This window comes from Anser cygnoides, chromosome 4 (genome assembly GCF_040182565.1).
Source record: "Anser cygnoides isolate HZ-2024a breed goose chromosome 4, Taihu_goose_T2T_genome, whole genome shotgun sequence".
Taxonomy (NCBI): domain Eukaryota; kingdom Metazoa; phylum Chordata; class Aves; order Anseriformes; family Anatidae; genus Anser; species Anser cygnoides.
Window position 1 is genome coordinate 74404149 of NC_089876.1, and position 19059 is coordinate 74423207.

The 19059-nt window shown below is 37.3% G+C and overlaps 1 long non-coding RNA gene across 8 annotated transcripts in view; it reads left to right on the forward strand.

The window, feature by feature from the left end:
• Positions 1-19059, forward strand: part of LOC106045331 (uncharacterized) — a 259361-nt gene that overhangs the window by 35217 nt on the left and 205085 nt on the right. The window contains exon 1 of one of the 8 annotated variants that reach the window (XR_010831575.1): positions 15295-15783. The exons of the other annotated variants lie outside the window; for them this stretch is intronic. This is a non-coding gene — a long non-coding RNA (uncharacterized lncRNA). Of the gene's footprint in view, positions 1-15294; positions 15784-19059 lie in introns of those variants that run through there. 8 annotated transcript variants of the gene reach the window in all.

Genomic DNA, 19059 nt, shown 5'->3' on the forward strand with positions numbered 1-19059 from the left:
AAAATGTGGATAATAAAGGCAACATTATTTTCTTTCAGAAAGAAAATTTGCTTTTGCTAATGTTGGAACATTTGATTTAACTGTCACTGACACCTGTAGTAACTCTTACCATAAACCTGTTAAGTGAGTCAAAACCAGCTGACGTTACAGCAAAATGTGCCTTACTTATCAAAATGACATGGGAAATATCTGCAAATGACTTGGCTTGGCATTTTAGTATTAAAAACTAAGTAGAGATCAGCATAATGTAATTAAGTGTTTCATGTTAGTAGAATTATTTTTTGGGGGGATAGCATTCATCCCTGGCTTCAAAAACCAGTATGAAACATACACATGCTGGACCAGGAAGCTCATTATTTGCTATGTACTATGAAGAGTTTTCAGTGTACGTTTTTTAAAAAAAAGCATTTTTCAGGAGAAGATTTTGTGGTCTGTTTGCCTGAATCCCTGGCAATATTCGTCTAATCTGTAAAATATTTCAAAGTACTATGCCTGTAGCGACTCTAAAATCTGCTTTTCCTTGAATAGATATTTGTCTTGAATAACCTTTTAATTGCAACTTTTCTACAACTTTATTTGTCTATAGAAATAAAAACCCTTTCCACCACAAAGTTGACTCTCAAAAGCTACAAATATCTTTCTGATCCTCTTGAACTACATTTAATTTGCCATCTGATGTTTTGGGCTCCATAAACGCCTCAAATGAGGCCATGTAAAACTGCTGTGAGATACCCATAGGCAGTGAATGATATATATGATACATATGATTTACTGTAATTGGATACAAAGATACACAGTCCAAAACTTCTAAATGGCTGTTCAATACTCCTTTGTCAGGAGCACAGTTCTTCCAGAAAGTGCCTGGATTTATCAGCAAATTGTATATAAGCTGAATGTGAAGTTATTTTCAGTTGCATAACTTATGCAAAGGCCAGATGATAGATAATTTTGTAGACAGGAGAAATTTAAGGCAATAGTGGTCAGTGCTTTAAGGAAGCAGACTGCCATTCAGCAGACATAGTTCCTCTGCGTTAGCAAGAGGAGCAGATCTGTACGTGCATGCACGTTGCTGGTGCATCTGACATTCACACTTTGTTTTTAAGTAGCACTTTGGGGTAGGTTTATCTAGTCCCGTAGAAGGAACGTCCATTAATCATTGGAGCACATCTTTGGGTTCGTCTCATCCAGGAGATGAAACGGAGACCGTCTGGAGTGGTTGGTAGGAGTGGAATGACAAAGACGTTTGTTTCAAAAGCAAACTCCTGATCCAAGTAAAAATGCTTAAGTAGCATTATGAGTCGCCTATGCATCAATTCACGTACCCATGAGTATTTTTGGAAGTTGCAGCATTAGTTTGAAATGCGGGAGTTCTGGATACTCGTGTTAAAAAGCAGCAAAGGAGTATAGGGACCTCACAGCAGCTTAACAGCAAGAGTCTTCAGTCTGTAAATAAGAATTTACCATTCCTGACATCAAGTCTGTCTTAATGGTCTTCAATGAAGGCATAAAATCTCAATTATTTCCATTGGAAAACAAAGAAGGTACAACAAACAGAGGGAAAATTATTGGTTATTAATTCAAATAATAATGAAGGAGGAAGGTTTGATTACATTTAATTCAGAGGGGCTTGATGAATAGCCTCTGTTTTTTACTGGAGCTGTGGGGATGCAGAAAGAATTTATTAGGCTTTCTTTTCAGAAAACTGCTGGAATTTCTTGCACAATGGAATGCTGCTTATCTTCACATTTCAGTGATGCTTCAGGGATCACCAACAGAGTGCTCTAGCCTTTTTCATTGTAGGAGGATCTAATTTAAACTATTTTTCTGTTGCTGAAAGCTAAATAGATGCACAAAGGCATACATTCTAGATGGATCATCTGACACGTGGCAAGTTTTTACCTTATGGTAACTTGCTCATGTATTTCACAGCCTGCCTAGCAGTATTTCAGTAGCAAAATGTTAAAGCAGAACCTTTGGATTCTGCACCCAGCTTTTCTATTCTGGTAAAACCAAAAAAGATCCCGCTCTTTCTGGTTGCATCAGCAATGAGTGGTTCTTTATGCAGCAAAGCTTTTGCAGATTATACTGGTGGAACTGACGGTTAAGTGGGGAAGCAGAGAGGCTCGATTACATTGTCAGAAAACTAATCGTAAAACTTAGTAAATTGCATGACTGGAAAAACAAACACAGACATGGATCTATGGGCTTAATTTAGTATTTAATCTGCTCAGGATTTGGCTCTTTTTTTTTTTTTTTTAAACAGAACATTTCAGAAATCATCTATCTAACATGTTCTCATGTTCTTTTGCTTTCAACATTTTGATACTGTTGGGCTAGTCCTTTACTTTACAATTGTATTCCTATTATATTAATTCTAATGACAGAATTTTATAAAACCTGTACATTCTCAGTGGTTTTAAACTGTTCTCGTGGAATTCACTTATAATTCAGACACTTTGAAGCAAAATAAAATTGGTCACTCTAGAGTGAGAGGTGAAATGACAAATTTATGAAAGTTATTTTGATCAGAATGGTCATTCAATAGTATTTCTCTAAAAGTTCAGCTTAAATTTGCTCTGCTCAATTAAAAAGAAAATATCCAGATGTGTCAAAAGTTCCATCTTCTTTCTATCAAGAGAAATTGATGAAAAGAGGCAAACACAGACATGAAAAGAGGAAACAGTTCTTGTACTATTCACATTTTTTTGAGCGTAGTGATTGTCTCTCTCCATGACTTCCCTCTGGCTATTAGATGTTCTCTGTTGTAGGGCAATAAATATTTCAGATTTTATCAAGTCTTTTGGGAACTAGATTTGTATTGTTTGTTCTTCTCTCTTCCTGCTCATTTTCAAGGCTGTCCTTAATTCCATCTCAGTATTTTCAGTATTTCAGACCAATATTTCTTTTTGATTTTTGATCACTATTTGCATTTCCACCCTTTTTCCCCAGCTGTGTATAATTTTCACTTCAACAGACATAAGGCTATTCAGGTTTTCCCCAGTGCAGTGTGTTTAGCTGTTTTGTCTGAATATATGTTGAATGTTTCTTAGGAGGTGGAACAAAATAGATTTTGCAATACTCTCGCATAGGCTTTGCAGACTTTTTGATGAATGTGACTTTGATGCATTTGCCTGTGACATGACGGCAAATTCCTCCAGTGTGTTACTGGAAAAATTGCAGAGATGAAAATGGAAATATTTCAAGTCCCTAATTCAGGAGTAGTGTGTACGTGTGTGTATTACACCCGTAAATTATGACGTGCTCATATGTCCAAATATGTATTACCAGGTTGGTCATATACACCAGTAGAGGCTCTGGCCAAAGTAATCTTTGTTTTAAAGTGTTCTTTACATGAATTTAGATGGAGGATAACATGGAGCTGGTGCTGATGGGCATGCATTCTGGAAGAACCCTTGCCTGGGCACTCCTCCCAGTGCTGACCACCAGTTAACAGAGCTCCATCACATGCCACAGCAGCTCTAGAGGACAAACTGTAAGATTAAACTTAATTTCTCTTGTGGCAGTAGTTCATTGTTTGCCTCTCCTGGGTGGTGTATAAAGAGCTAAAATGACTGATAGTTTAGGTAGCTGTTGAGACATTTTTTCCTGTGACAGTGCCCTGTTTCGGTTCTTACTGGTTTTTCATTGCTCATTAGAAAAGATGGGAGTCCTTCCGGCACGATCTGATGAAATCAGTAATTATTGAAAGATAATTCACCAGAAGACTTACAGGCATAGCTTTTTGCCAGGTCTGGTATTCCAGACTGAAAAAAAGATTTATGACTTAACTAATGTTATAAAATGACTAACTTACAAAAAAGTCAGAAGACTGTGGATTAAAAAATTAAAGGACTAAAACGTACAAAAAACAGAATTAAAGCACACTAAGGTGGGATATCAGTTTAAGTATTGATGTATAAAGCATTCTTTTTGTGTCAGATTATATCTGTATGTTTTCCATTTGAGCCTTAAGCTTTGTTTTACTTTGGAGTGTATTTTAATAATTGCTACTCTAATTAAAGAATGCCTGATAATTATTAAGTGTATTGCCTCAAAAGTCTTAAATTGCACCAGAAAGCTTGGACTCCACCCCTCTCAAAACCAGACAATATGGATCATGCTCAAATGGATGGTGTTTAATAATAGCCCTGAGAAAGCAAGGCCTATTAGACAAAATACATTCTTAACCTTTAATTCAGAAAATCTGAACATTTTAATTGTAGAAAGTATCCATAGTTAAGTATTTACAACGTTTTACACAGGAAAAAAAAATCCCAATATATGGTTTGTGTTTCTCCAATAAAAAATGTATTCAAGTTACAAATTTGGATTATCTATTTAGCTATTTTAATAACTCAGCGTTGTCCCTTCCAAGGACAAAGGAATGATATACTCCCAAGACAAGCTTTATACTTATATTCCTGCAACAGAGCTGAGCCCAAACAATGTGACACTCTGGGAAGCATATCAGAGTTTCCTGATTATTTAAATTGCTTTTTCTTTAAAGAACCTAGTGCAGAGGTTTTCTATCCAACATTTGTAACACTTCTAAATTTGATGATTAGGAGTTGGCAAATAGATAGATCATATATACTAGATTTTTCTTCTCCTGATACCTTTAACCTTTCTTTGATCCTGCTGATGGAAAGAGGAAAAGTGAACAGCATATTAAAAGCATCACTCACAAAAGGGCTTTTTAATATTACAACATGCAGACAAGAACTGGTGTCACTAACCTTATATCTACTATATGTAGATACAGGTGCATCATTCAAGATGCATCTTTCTTTTGAAATTATTAGTTTTGGTCTATTATTTCATGTGAAATTTTGTCAGATTCTCTGCCAGAAGCTTTTCCGTAGTCTATAGGGAAGAGGTTTGTATTTGTTTTTCTTTGTTTTTCTCTTTTCTGATTACCTTTTACTCCTTTGTCTGGAGTGCTTGATGCAGCAACTGGTTGAAACAAAATAATTGTTAGCATTTGTTAGTGAAGGTTCTGTGTATGCTGACTCTTCTGCTAATCCTCTAGCCCTGTTCTATACTTTGAGTCTAAAGGCAGGCTTCATTTTTACAGTATCAGGGGTTAATTTCCTGTAGGAAAAGAAGCCATGTCTCTTGTTTTACCTCAGAGCCTTTTTTTCACTGTTGCCTCACACCCGTGTTTCCTACTTCCTTCCCTTAGAACGATGAGCACTCAACCTGATTGCAGATCAAATCTCCTGTGCTGAAGATGTGAAGATCTGATAATAATTAACAGACGTTATCTTAAGAACCTTGACTTAAATATTTCACCTCTTTTGACAGCCTGGTGGAAGTTGTTTTTTCATCATTCAGCATTGCAACTTAGTTTTGGCTTTTTACTGCTGTGCTTGGAAACAGCATGTTTTGGAAAAACTTTTGTCAAGATAATGTATTTGTTCTGTCTTTCAGACTGTTACTTGCCTGGGAGTTCTGGAAAAAGAGCAAGAAAGAACTCACTGCTCTTTCAGTCTATGAAAATGTCTTTTTCTTGAAAATTGGTCATAACAAAGTTATGGAAATCATTTATTCTTTATAACATTTTCTCCTGTGCATTATGCATGAGACGTCTGCAGGAATCTCTTTCCCATTTTCCTTTCTGAGAATCTTTTCCCAGACAAATTGCTGAACATCGGTCTTTGCTGTAAGTATCTGTATTCATTCAGAATAGTGAAGTAGCAACATCAACTCCTTGAGCATGCATTAGTCTGCAGTGTAATTACTTCTATCAGGTTATAGAAGATAAAAAAAATTTGTGATTCTCTAGGGACTGTCATCCAGAAACTAAGCTGTGAAGCAGAGAAGGAAAACATAGGCAGGATGTGCAGGGAGCTGGAACAGGCCAAGTCTTAGCATGGACAGTAGTTACTGAAGGAATGTAAGGAAACAGCCAACACAGGCACGGGCCCAGTTGGGTGCTGAAATGTATCAAATATGTTTGTTCAAAGGAGTTCAGGAGTGTCACCATCTTCCAAACTGCTTTTCAAAGAAAATAGGATGGAATTTGAGAGGCCCAATGGCCTGTGAAAATGCTGCATATATATGCAAATGATGCTATAGTTTTTAAGCTGTCTGCCACTACAGTATCAGCACAGTGCCGATCTAGATCGGGCTGTGCAATGTCAGCCTTGTTTGATGCTAGATGGGAGCACCATACATCCATTTTATGTGATTGATGGCAGCAGAAGTGGATTGCCGCATTAACTCAAGGGAGTGCAAAGCCTCAGTGCCTGTTAACACAGATTTTATTGTGCTCTAAGAACTCAAAAAACTTTTGTCCAGTCTCTTAACATTGCTCAGCTACTCTGTCTGTCCCTGCCAATTCCTCCTGCAGTCCTGAGGATTTATTATTTCTGAGATACTATGCTCATGTGGTACCACTCATCCAGCGATCTCCATTCCAGTCCCATTTCCCAACCTGCTTTACCATTTATCCACTGCTAGCTCCTGGCCTGTCACTCTTTATCTCAGTGGAGTCCTGCCTGTGGTCTAAACCTGGTATTTTTTCTTATTACTGTACTCGTAGCTGTGTAATAATCCTTGTAGATGCCAGATGCTGAACGGAGAGTTAATAGTTGCACCTGATTACAAGCCAGAGAGGGCTTTACATATGCAGGGCTACCTTTGGGGCAGGTAAATGAACAGAATTTGTTAGCAGAAAACAAATTGGCTTTAAAAATAGTCCAGCTTTTGATTTCAAAAAGTAAATGGATTTTCAAGAAAAAATGCATGACCAGAAAGTTGCAGAATGACGGTCACAGCAGGGGTAGCTGCTCATTCAGGGAATTAAGTAACTTGCAAATATTCCCTTCTTCCTTGTTGTCTTTTTCACTGATTACTGTAAAAAAAGCTTGCCAAACTGAAAATGAAGAAAGTAACCCCTGAAGTAGGAATTCATTTACAGAAGATGTGAGAAATACGCAGAAGGAACAATTTTAATAAGTATAAAAAAAAGAAAGCAGTCTCAACTGACTGACTACAGAAAACATCAGTTTTAGGTTTGAGAGTTTTCTTTTTCAGTCTCTCATCTCTCAAAAATGTTGCTGTTTACCTGAAGAAAAATCTGGAGGGAGATGATCCCTGGGATGTAGTGGAAGCATAGTGTGTAACTGTGAGAAGATCCAGACGGCTGTCCCAGGCTGACATCTGGCACCATTGGTCTGGGGTTGCAACTGGATCTTTGACAACAGTGCTAAAGTGGACTTAACCCCGCATCTGCTGCTCAATGGCTTTTGTTCTTGCCTCTCTTCCATCACTTGCTCGGTAATGGAACTGATCTTTCCACAATGATTCAATCTTGTCTTGTCTTTGAAGGAAAAAAAGAATCTGCTAGAATCGTTTTATTTTTAAATCTAATCAGTTCTCTAATAACCTCTTCAGAAGACGCCTGCAGAAATACCCCTGCCAGAAGGGGTATTTAAAAGTAGGAGATACCTTTTTGGCAATAGCAGTAGCTTAAATTTAAGTTAAGCATTTAGTGTGAACGAATGACCCAAGTTATTTGTTGCTTGGGACTTGACCTTTGACTCAGTAAAACAAAAGGCTGACCAATTTTTTTAATGGTTAAAGACTGAAAATACAATTCATCTTCTCTTTGATTTTAGTATTCCTACACATTGCACAATGAAACAGGATAAATGCAAAATGTGGGTAACTATGACCATGTAACCGCAAAAATATAATTACAGCAGTGTCATGACTTAATTAAGAACTGCAGTCTAGGAAGAAATCATCAAAAAGTTGTGACTCATTGATTCGAATGAGGATTCAGAGTCTGAAGCCTTTGATGGCACAGAAATTTTCTGCCAGTTTAGGCTGGATATTTGTCACCATCAGATGTCAGACTCCAAGTGTCCGGTGGTCTTGGTGAGTTGGCTGGTAGAGTACAGAAAACAGCAGGCTTACCTATTCCAGGTGCTACTTACTTGAGTTTCTGAGGGAAATGGTACCAATTTATAAATAATATGAGCATTTATAGCAATTTAGTTTGTTCTTCACATAAAATACCCTCTCCCTGAAGCTCAAATTTTGAGGAATTGAGCCCAGAGAAGCATGAAATTAAAGACAACACCTTAAAGAAAGAAATGTCACAGTATACTTCTCTTTTATTAACGCTGCTGAGTCGGAAGTCCTCAATTATACGGGTAATCATTACTGTCCTGATGAACTGTGCTGACATCAATTTAGCCTTGTTAATTAAGACTGCTTGTAGGAGTGACTGGGTCCTTACATGCATCCTTAGGGCTTTTTTAACGTAACTCTACTATTGATTTTTGATGTCACCTCAGCTCAGCAGCAACACTATAATATCAAGAAATAATACAAGAAAAAAGATTGCTTTTATGGGTTGCAAAGAGAAGAAGCACTAAAATACAGTAGACTATTATTTTACTATGTGATTAAGTTCTATAGACCATGGGTTTATTGTAAGAACGTGCATTTAATTTATGACAATCAATACACAGAATATAGAAGTAATACAGCAATGCATTAACTCGGATTGTATTGTTGAATTAGTCTTGTCTCAAGAATGTTTGTTGGATTTTCTGTGCCAAAATGAACTAAAGACATTTTTGAGGAGAGACCAATGATAACAGATGCTGAGATGTAGGGAAATCTTAGAAGTATTTTCTACCTTTATGATAAAACTGAAGTTGGAAGTGCTCTCAGCATTGTGAAATGTTTCTGTATTGAAGAAGTTTTTTAAATTTTCCAAGGATGAGAACGAGTTCCTTTTCCTCAGAAAATGCCATTTACTCACAACTTTCATTCATGCTTTTGTATGAGTTTTGAAGACAGTATTCGTATAGAAGAGAGTTTACACATCTACTGGCTGTTTGGAGTCTGCGATTCACTGTTGCATTCAGCGTATTTAGGAAGATACTGTTTATGCAAGTTCGGTACCAGTTAGTAAAAGGCTATTTTTAAAGATTATTTTCATGTTAATTATAATGATTCTTTGGGCTGTGGGAGATAATATATCTTCATTGGTCCTGCAGCAGAATTCCTATGGTTTTACATTATAATACATAAAGGATAATTTTTAAGGAGCTTGTCTCTAAACTGGGCTTTTCCAGGTAAGAGAACTCAAGTACCTTTTTCAGGGTTCGCGTCACTTATAATACATAGAAAGCACCCTTCATTTGCTTGAGAGTTAATTTGCAAGATGTGATTAAAGTAGAAACATAACAATGTATTTATTAAGCAAAAGCTAAAAGAAGCTGTTATGACACAGAAGACCTCTGCTTTAGTACTATAGTTTCAGGTGCCCAAAAATGAAAGCAGAGTGTGAATCAAATCTTACAAAGTGTTTTATTCAAGTCCTTTTCTTTAACTTATGGTGGAAGATACATACAGTGATTGTGATCAGGCCAATCTCAGGTGGCGACAGTTATTTCAGGTAGAAGCAGTAGACAAAATTAAGTATTATTTATTCTTTACATCTGAGTTTGGTTCAATTTGTATAAAAATCACTTCTAAACCTAATTTTCAAAGTTGCAACACAGAAATCAGAATGTTTACTGACATCTCGCATAAGAAAAGTGATGACTGGTTGGTAGTGCATTCAGAGTGCCTGTTGTAAAAATAATCAATACTTGTATATACATATTGAAATAAAAAATAACAAACTTTGATATGAGATGCAGCAACATTTCAACAAAAATTTCTGTCTCTCTAGTCTCATGCTGTTTTTTGGAGGTAGGCTATGTAATGTATGGTTGCCAAAAAATAAAATGAGCATATACTAACACGAAAATCCATAATTATAAAATTGCAGAGCTTTAGTGATTTCCGCAGGTATTAAAGGTGATATTTTTATATCCTGAAGAATAAAGATTTTACTAGTTTGAAGAAGTACTGACCATGTAGTTCTAAATACCCATTTCATAACATGCAAAGCTTTCCTCTTTCATCATGGTTTTAGTAATAATCTTTGCAGCAAAGTGTGCAGTGCTGGCTTAGGCATTGCTGGCAGTTCTGCCTTGTGCTGTCCATGCTTCATCCTTATTAAATGACTCAAACTGGCCTAAACAACTTTCAGTTGTAAAATTCTTTTAATCAGGAGTGAGACTTCAGTCACGGGCTTGTTCCTGTGTTGCACAAAGGGCAACAAGAGAAGAGTTACTCTGAAGCCAAACGAAGTGAAGTCAGCTCCTGAGAAGTTGCTCAAGAGTTTCTGGTGTTTCCAGGAGGTTGACTCCTGTTCTCATTCAGCCCTTACACATTTCTCGTCTCTTCCCAGCACTTTGCAAAGCTTGGGAAAATGGTTGTGACAAACGTCTCCACACATGCACGCATTCTCTGGCGAGATAGGGAAATACTTTTTCACAGAAGCACAGTGAGTAGTTCGCTCAAATTGTCCTTCAAGCTGAGAGTTGAACAGAATTCCCTTTGTGTCCTCTGCAGCCTCTGTCATTGCCGATGCCATGCATTTGGTAGGATTCAGCTTCTCATTTTTTTTTGTAGAGTATTCCTTCCTCCTTTAACACAGTCACGTAATTTCACAGTTCTGCTCTGTTGTTACTGCTATTGTTATTACTTACTGAGTCCTGCTCTATACAGCTGCTCCACATTCAGAGTCAAAATTGCCAAGATACTGCTATCATATCTATCAGCTTTACACCTTTTCCTGCTGGCATAGCTATACTTTGAACTCCTCATTATTCAGGTAATTTGTTTACTATTAACAGTAAGGCACATTCAAGATAGCTGATAGTAAAGATTTAAAGGCAATACATTGTGGCAATGACATAGGCTTGTCCTAATGTCCAAGTAAATTTTTTTTGATGCAAGTCAGCCATAATGAAGTGAACAGATGCATGAAGAATAGCCAATGAAAGGCCTGACTTTGAAACAAAAGGTAATGAGGTGTTTTTTAACAGGGGTTAATGAATCCAGATTCTTTAGGAAAGAGTTGCCTTGCAGAATACTAAAATGGAATTTTGTTCATTTTTAGTCTAGAGATACATTCTTCTGTCCTAAGTACTGTACAAAATACAACTGAATACATGTCAATACAATACAATTCAGTGCTTTGAAGAAATGTGCTGATTTAGCTCAGAATATGCTATCTAGTTCCTCCAGACAGCATCACAATTATGGGTTTTGCTATTAATAGTAAAACCTCTCCCCAGTAACCAGGGCAGTATAGCACTCGGCAGTTACACCAGCTAAGCAAAAAATAAAAAAAGTGGAAGGAGGTGGTAGAGGTGTTTAAGAAAGATCCAAAGACTCTAGTTTGAGGATAAAAGAATCTAATAACAAGGGAAAGATGAAAGAAAGTAAAAGATCCTTCTCTTCTGGGGCTGAGGAAGGAAGGGAAAGCCTTTTCACAACAAAGATAGGCTCTGATTTCATGTTAAGAAGGTATCACTGTAACTGATATAACTAAGGAGAGCAGCCAATAGGCAGACACTTGATCAACTGTAATCTGAAATGGTTAGAAAAACTTATCTTTGGAATTGTGATATGAAGGAAACATGGAGGAAACTGTTCATGTATGGGAAAAATGGGGTAAAATTAACATGAGAGATGGTACTTGAAATATGATAAATTGGTCTTGAAAAAGAATCATTACCACTGCTGAATATGCCTCGTATCAATTATGCTAGCCTGCTGCTCTGTTTATTATAGTTAGGTGATGCTATCTGATTATGATCAGAATCATAAAAAAAAAAAGAAAGAATTATTTTACCAAAAATATTGCTTGGCTAGCTCGTTGCTTTTGACAGAAATTCAAAGGAGAAGGAATTGTCTTCATTTTTACTGGCTCATGTCCCACTTTAAATTTAAGCAGAAAACTTCTTCAATGAATGGGGAAAAATAACTGAACATAAATTAATATTTTGTCTGTATGTAGGCATTTTAAGTGTTTAAATTTTGTGTATTTATTAATGCTTACTTTTTAAAAAATGATAGAACAGTATGGTTTTCTGCAACACGAGGAATAGGAACATGTAAAATGTTGCCATTTTAAAATTAATGATTTCACAAATATTCTTTTTTTTGTTTGAATAGGTGAGAACTAGATAAACAAATATTATTAAAGAGTAAGGAGATTCTTGTTAAAACCCTGCTTGGAGGAAAGGCAATCTCAGCTTGCAAACTGGACTGCGTATTCATCTAAGTTAGGAAAAGGCTGAAAATGCTCATAGGAATCTCAAACAAACACCAACCTAGAAGTGTATGTAAGCTGCATTGAATTTTTTGGCAGTAACTAGAAAGATCATTAATATTTTTGTGGTAACTTTGGGACACGGATGGCTTTTTTATTATAAACAAGTAATGAAATTTCTATTAGGGAGAGGCAGCTGCTTGATGCAATGGAAAACACTGACATCGGATCAGAACTTTTATAGAAGAGGGAACAAAATTATGATAGAATAAATCTCTACTGGTGAATGATTCTGCAGTCCATGAGAAAAGCATCTCTCATTTCATATATATACATATGGTTACATGCATATTAGTTAACTTTTTCTTTTTATTAATTTTGACTTTCATCTTTAATTTCTGCTCCAGAAATGTTCCTGGTATATTTTCTCAGTAGTCTGGGAGTCTGCAGGTAGCTGATTTTTTTTTTAAGACCTCACAAGTGATTCTTTATACTGCAGATGTTCATTGATTTTCATGCGGAAAGAGATCCCAAATGCACTTGTCGCCAGCTGTTAGGTTGGCTACAGTACGAAGCTGTATGTATGGAAGCCTGAAGGCTGGATAGAACGGACAGTTTCATTCTCTGTGGTACACAGCACTTTAATATTACTCAACAGTAACACTAAAAATAAAGTATGCATTTGCACATGACTTGGTGGAGTTGTCTGTGCCTAAACATGGAAGAGTTTTCCTAGCTTCCTTACGGATTTAAGTTCCCCCAGGAGGAAGTGGTATTCTTCTTGCAATGGATTTAATGGATGTTTCTGGACAGGAGCCACTTTTTATGAAGCTCAAGGAACACGTAAGCTTTCTATCTATGGTTTTTCATCATACACAGGTGTGAGTGGACAAGTCTTCACCACTGGAGACAGTGGAAACTTCTTTAAAGAAGTGAACAAGTGCTCACCATTAGTGAGATAATTTCTGGCAGCTTCTGAATAGCCTTTGGGCATCAAATGGCTTACTGCCACTATCTAGCCTACAATGAAGAGATGTTCAGCCTCTTTTTATCCATCAAGTCTCTGGAGAGAAGCAATGTACTGGCCTTAGTGCAGACAGTGTGCACAGAAATGTGCAGACATACTGATGGGAAGATAAACTTCATCTAGAATTCCTACTCTGTGCATCTCTAACAGACACTGAGACAGTATACAATTTTCTTGGAGACAGACAGTGTCTTCTATTAAGTAATACCACATAAAGTCACCAATGTTTTACAAGCACCCAAAAGAAAAAGAAGGAAATAGAAGCAGTGGCTCAAGTAGTGCTCTCAGCTAGGGCCGTAAAACTGGAAGGTGATTTTACCTTTCTGTTTGCTAAAGCCAGGTCATAAAGGAAACCTGTGGAAACCAAATCAAACATTTTATCGTGTGTATCCAGCCAAAAGCATAGACCACTAGACTGTTCCCTTGTGACAAGGGAAGACTTCTCATTACTTTCTGAGTGCAGGTTATTTTGTCGGAGTCAGTTAACCCAAACATCAAAATGTTTGTGACATGAATTCTTCCCCTGGCTACTGCTGTACTGTATTATCACAGCAGCCTCCCCATTATGTGTGTTGGATATGGGGGCATGGGCATTGTTCCCGTTTTCTTCTATAATCCTTATGGTGCACTGTTTCATCTCACAGTCTTGCTACATTGCACAGTGTGGGTCACGGCTGATTTATTTCAAGCTTGTAAATCACAACAGAGTGACAGTCCTGGATTATGATATTTTAGTTATTTTTTTATGATTGTGTTTACTGTAGCCTCTGTCTATGAATTAATGAGATTAGGGACTCGAGCTTTCAGTTGCTGCAAGTTATGTTACACTGATGGCAAGTAAATATCTGAAAATGGAAGTTTTCTGGAGGTGGTAATCACTGAACGGCAGGACTTACTTTGAAGTTCAGTGCTTAATGCTGATTTCTGAATGACAACACGTTAGCAACCGTCAATGACAGCTTGAAATCTATCATGTTGACAATTAAAGACATTTCAATGAGTAAACCACTGTCAAATCTACTAACGTTTGGCTCACCTGTTGCAAAATAATGAGAATGGCTTGCTGACATATATAATTATCCATTACATGTTTGATTATTTAAAAAAAAAAAACATCACTGAACACAGTTTATTTCTGTTTGCAAGGGCATGGTTCTTGACTTTTTAGAAAATAACCAATTACATGGGTGTGTTTTCTGTAGGAATCAAAACCTTGAGATTTGTTAGAAACTGAAATAAATAAATAATTGGTCTAATATATCTGCAAGACTTCCCAAGGTCTGCACAACTTGTGCCATTCTGTAAGAGTTCTTAAACATTTAAAAACCAAGAGACAGCTCCATTTCCCTCAAAATCCGTAAAACAACAGGCTCTCTCCTCATAAGACTTCAGGCTGAAAAGGTTGCAAAACTGAGTACGCCACAAACTGTGGCTGCTTAAGGTTGGGGAGAGGGCATTAGTGTTTGGCTCACTGTCTTGAGAACCCTAGGAAGTTGCAGCGCGTTTGGTCACCCGTTCCTGTCCATTTTACAGTGAATTCCTCATGCTCCATTACTCCTTTTCTTTGTTCAACCCACTTGGTAGAGACAAGCAAAACTAGCACACGGTGATATGCTGTTGGGCAAAGCAATTGGAGAGGGTAGAGGTCTTTCCAACTACAAAGTGAGAAAAGAGGCAAAATTTTAACTAGTAGAAAAGATTGTCTGGCAAACAGATTCACCGGGCATGGAAAATTTCCAAAGGCAAATGCAGGAGATGGTGTTTATTCTGATTTTTGAAAAAACATTACAAAAGAGGTTGTAAGAAATAGCTTTTTTTTTTTTTTTTTTAAGTGAAGCAATAGAATGGGAGATTTAGTGGGTCTATAATTACTTATATTCATAAATCAATTACTTCATTACAATATTAATTCTGCTTCTTTTACTTGTTTTGGTATAGCGTGAGAAAAATCCTCATTACCTTTTGGCTTTGTTTGTAGCATACATGTCGAGAAAAAAGGAAAAAAGTGAACCAATCAAGAAGAGTTGGATTGAATCAAATCTAAGAAGACTGTTCATTTATTCATTTTTCTGATTATTTATTAACTGGTACAGACATGTTTCCATGGTAGAAAACTGGCAGTGGTCATTTGTAATGCACCGCAGGTGAAGTCGGAATACTTGTTATTGCCAGAGACCCTGCCCACGTGTCCTTTCCATTGACGTATGTCAGCGCTAGTTTGGCAGGCAGATAAATTGAGGTGCAGAGGCTAAACAAGCAGCTGGGAAGGGCAGCATATGGCACCCCACCTCATCTACGAGACCTGTATTTCCATTTGCTCTGTGAATCAGACAGGTTTTTTTGTTTTTGTTTTTATTTCATCTTGTATTCTTTGACTTAGTCATGGCTGTGAAAGTAATGTATGCTTCCGAAGAATTCCCTAAGCCCCAATGTTCCCTGTAACTACTTGAATCAACTGCTACAGGAAAGTAATTTTGCTTGCTGCAACAAAACCAAAACTTGTAACAGGTGCCTCTGAACTTTGTGGTTCAAAGCTCGTGAGGCTTTGCAATTCGCCTGAGCGGGGTCATTTTAACCAAGAACATTAAGACTCAACATACTGCACCAGCTTTTAAGGGGAAAGGTATTGACTTTAATAAATTGATCTTAACTTTTGTTCTTAATTTACTGAGGCCAAAGATTGTTGTTATGTCAGGAAGAGGGCAGGTGTTCTTGTAGTTAGGTATCTAACTACTGGGTTATGTCTTGGAGTACCTACTTACGTGACCAAATACCTGTACAGGAACATGCATAATATACATGCGTAACTAGATTTTGAGTTAAAGCTTTCTTGAAAACATGGAAAGGTTTAAATCTCTGCAATTCCTCACGGTCATTTTATGCTTTTCTAACCTTCCTTGTGATTTGATCTGTATGTTTTGTGTTCTTTTAGTTGCCTTGTAACTGTAAGGTGTTCTGGTGCATAATATTCTGTGAAGAGAAATTATTTGGCCTTTGTTTAGTTGTGAAATGATGCCCTGGCTTGGATCGTGAACACTAGCAATCACAAGAGAATAGGTGAGGCTGAACAAGTAGCTTTCTCTGATGCTCATTAGACTGAGAAGTATGTCCCAGATACAGGGATGTTAACTAATACCTCTTGGTTCATAAGGGAAGTGGCTGCTGTACTACTTGTTCTTGTAGTGACAGTGTGTGCGCATTTTGCAAGAAACCTGCCCCAGAGTAATTTTCAGTGATACTTTTGTTAGAGAGCCTTTCTCTTTTGTGCCTGTGATTCATCCCTTTCAGTACCTGAGTTGCTCAGAGAATGTGCATTACGTTGTTCGGCTTCTCTGCGTTTCAGGTTTAGATTAAGATAGCTTTCTGCCTCGTCTTCTGCAATATAATGGTTTCAATTACATGTACTTAAAAGTTTCTGATTTTTAAAGGTGGCATTGTTTGGTGAGCTGCTCAAATGCCTTTAGGTACAGACACAGGTATGGGACATCGTGTTTTTTTGTTTCTTTTCTATCAGTGGTCTTGTGAGAGAAAGGTGGGATGAATTCTTGATTGAAATAAAACTAACATGCAGATTTGCAGTCTGTTCTTACACTGCATTGTGCAGGATTGATGGAAATACGTACCTGTTAAGTTACTCATAAGTACTGGCTGGACTAAGGAGTAGAACTGTACAAAATCTTCCTGAATTTTTCCATTAATTATAAAAAAAAAATACACTAAGCATATCTCAGATGTTATTATTTAGTACCTGGTTATGCAAAAATCAATGTGATTTTTTTCCAGCTTAGTCAATCCCCTTCCTGTTCTTCCTAGTGCAGGCTTCCCTGCACACAGTATTCCCTTCAAAGTTGGTCTAATTCTCACTCTCCTAATTAACTTGAAATTACTGATTTTCTTAATGGCCGTGAAGTGTTGCTTCAAAAATAATAATCCAGTGTTTCAGAAGCTCATCCTTTCTGTCCCAGAAAAGGTAACAGCATTCATCTTTATGAGCAATCTGAGCACTGGCTTTCAGTGAATATTTAATTAAGTTAAATCAATTTCTCTTGCTGTCTCTAGAATGATGTACTTTATTTTCATGAGGCTTTCATGGCTGTCTGATGAGGCAAATGGAAAAGACTCCCTTCTTTCAGACAGGAGTCCTTTTCCAGTCTGGCACGTTGGATAGGTTGTTTCTCTTTCTTGGTGCTGCTTTATCAAGTGTAGTCGCTTTCTTTCCCTCCTCTAAAACTGAATGTTCCAGTTAAACGATGGTCATTCAGGCAAGCTGTATTTTAGGCTTTCCATTTAGAGACTTTCGCAGAGGAGCAATTGTGTGGATAAAAATAAGTAAAGGTTCCTTGAATCCGTTTTCTGACACATGCATCTGAGGCCTGTTTCACAGAGGTTAAAGCAAGTATCTTATGACTCTCCTCCAGTCTATATCCAAGTCATTGAAGTAATAGCTTCCTTCTGGAGCATTTGGAAAATATCTCCATGGGCAAAAAATAGACTGATCTGACGTGTTTTCCTTTTCATCTCTTTTTTTTTTTCCGTAATGTCACAGCTTATACGCCTTTAAGATCTAGGGTGGGTAGTGTTGAATGCCTTGGCAAGATGCTCAACTACTTTACAAGTATCTCCCTTGACTTTGACAGGAATCAGAGCTTCTCAACACTTCAAAGAGTGAAGCTCTTCTGTAGTGTGAGAAGACCTTCCTTGGTGTGAACTGAGTGACTCAAATACAGAAGGGAAGATGACGTTTTGTTTTAGACCTGTTGTTTCAGCCCTTGGTTTCTCAGCTGAGGAGGTGCTAATGAGTGCCAACTGTAATGGAGAGGATTTCTGTGTAAGTTCAGCTGTAGTAGGTCCACATCATTCAACCCATTAAACTGTCCTCCTATGTCAGCTGTGGTATCAGGGGTATTTTGAGAAGCTCTGTATCTTCTTGATAGTGTCAAGTGACATCCTGGACTGAAAACTGTAGATCAGTTACAGAACACTGCTAGTGAATATCTTTTAGGGTAAGTAGAAAAGCAGATCTCTTGGGTGTTGGTACATTCAGCTTTTTGGATGATTTTGTCTTAGTGATTCTGCCTATTACATGTTCTTGCTTTTATGCACCTAGGAAGCAGAAATTGTATTTTTGCAATATAAGGATTGTGGCTGTATTACCTCACAGTCAGGATTCCTGTGCATGATGCTAGCATTAGTATGCGCTGAAGTATAAACATCAGTTAGCTGTAGAATAAAAATCACTTGAGAAAGATCTCTGTTAATAAGATAAACAAATGCATTAAAAGCTAGTAGTTCTAAGGGACTTAGGCAGGATGAAACAAAGACAAAATTGTTCTTGCAGTTTAAATACTGCATCAACAGAGATCATCGAGCATAAACCATCAAAGGCCAGACTGGATGAAGGGCTTAGATGGAAGTAAGTATAAATAACTAAAATAAATCATTTACAGATTGAAAAAGATAAAGAAAAAATGACATTTAATGCTGCCTTTCAAATGGCATGGAGCCACTGCAACACAGTGACGCCACCCGGGGTCCTACAGCCAGGTGTGTGTGTTGCTGCCATGCAAGTTACTCTGGGGCTGTTGGCGCAGAACGAATTGTATGGTTCTGGACTGGAGCTTTTATTTCCTACCACACATCTATCTTGGATCTAATACATACTATATGACCTGCTCATTCAGGCAAATCAGGTGGAATTTCAGATAGTGAAAGCTGGTATGGAATTGCTCAGGCAAGAGCTATTGCAAAGGCAAAGGAAATGAATGGGGTTTTCCACTTCAGTTTGATGAGGACTTCAGGAGTCTTTGGTCACAGAGGCGAATGAAATAATAAAATAATAAGAGTTGTCAATAAAAGTTGTTTGATAAAGAATCGTGGTTAATGGACAAATCTGAGGTCA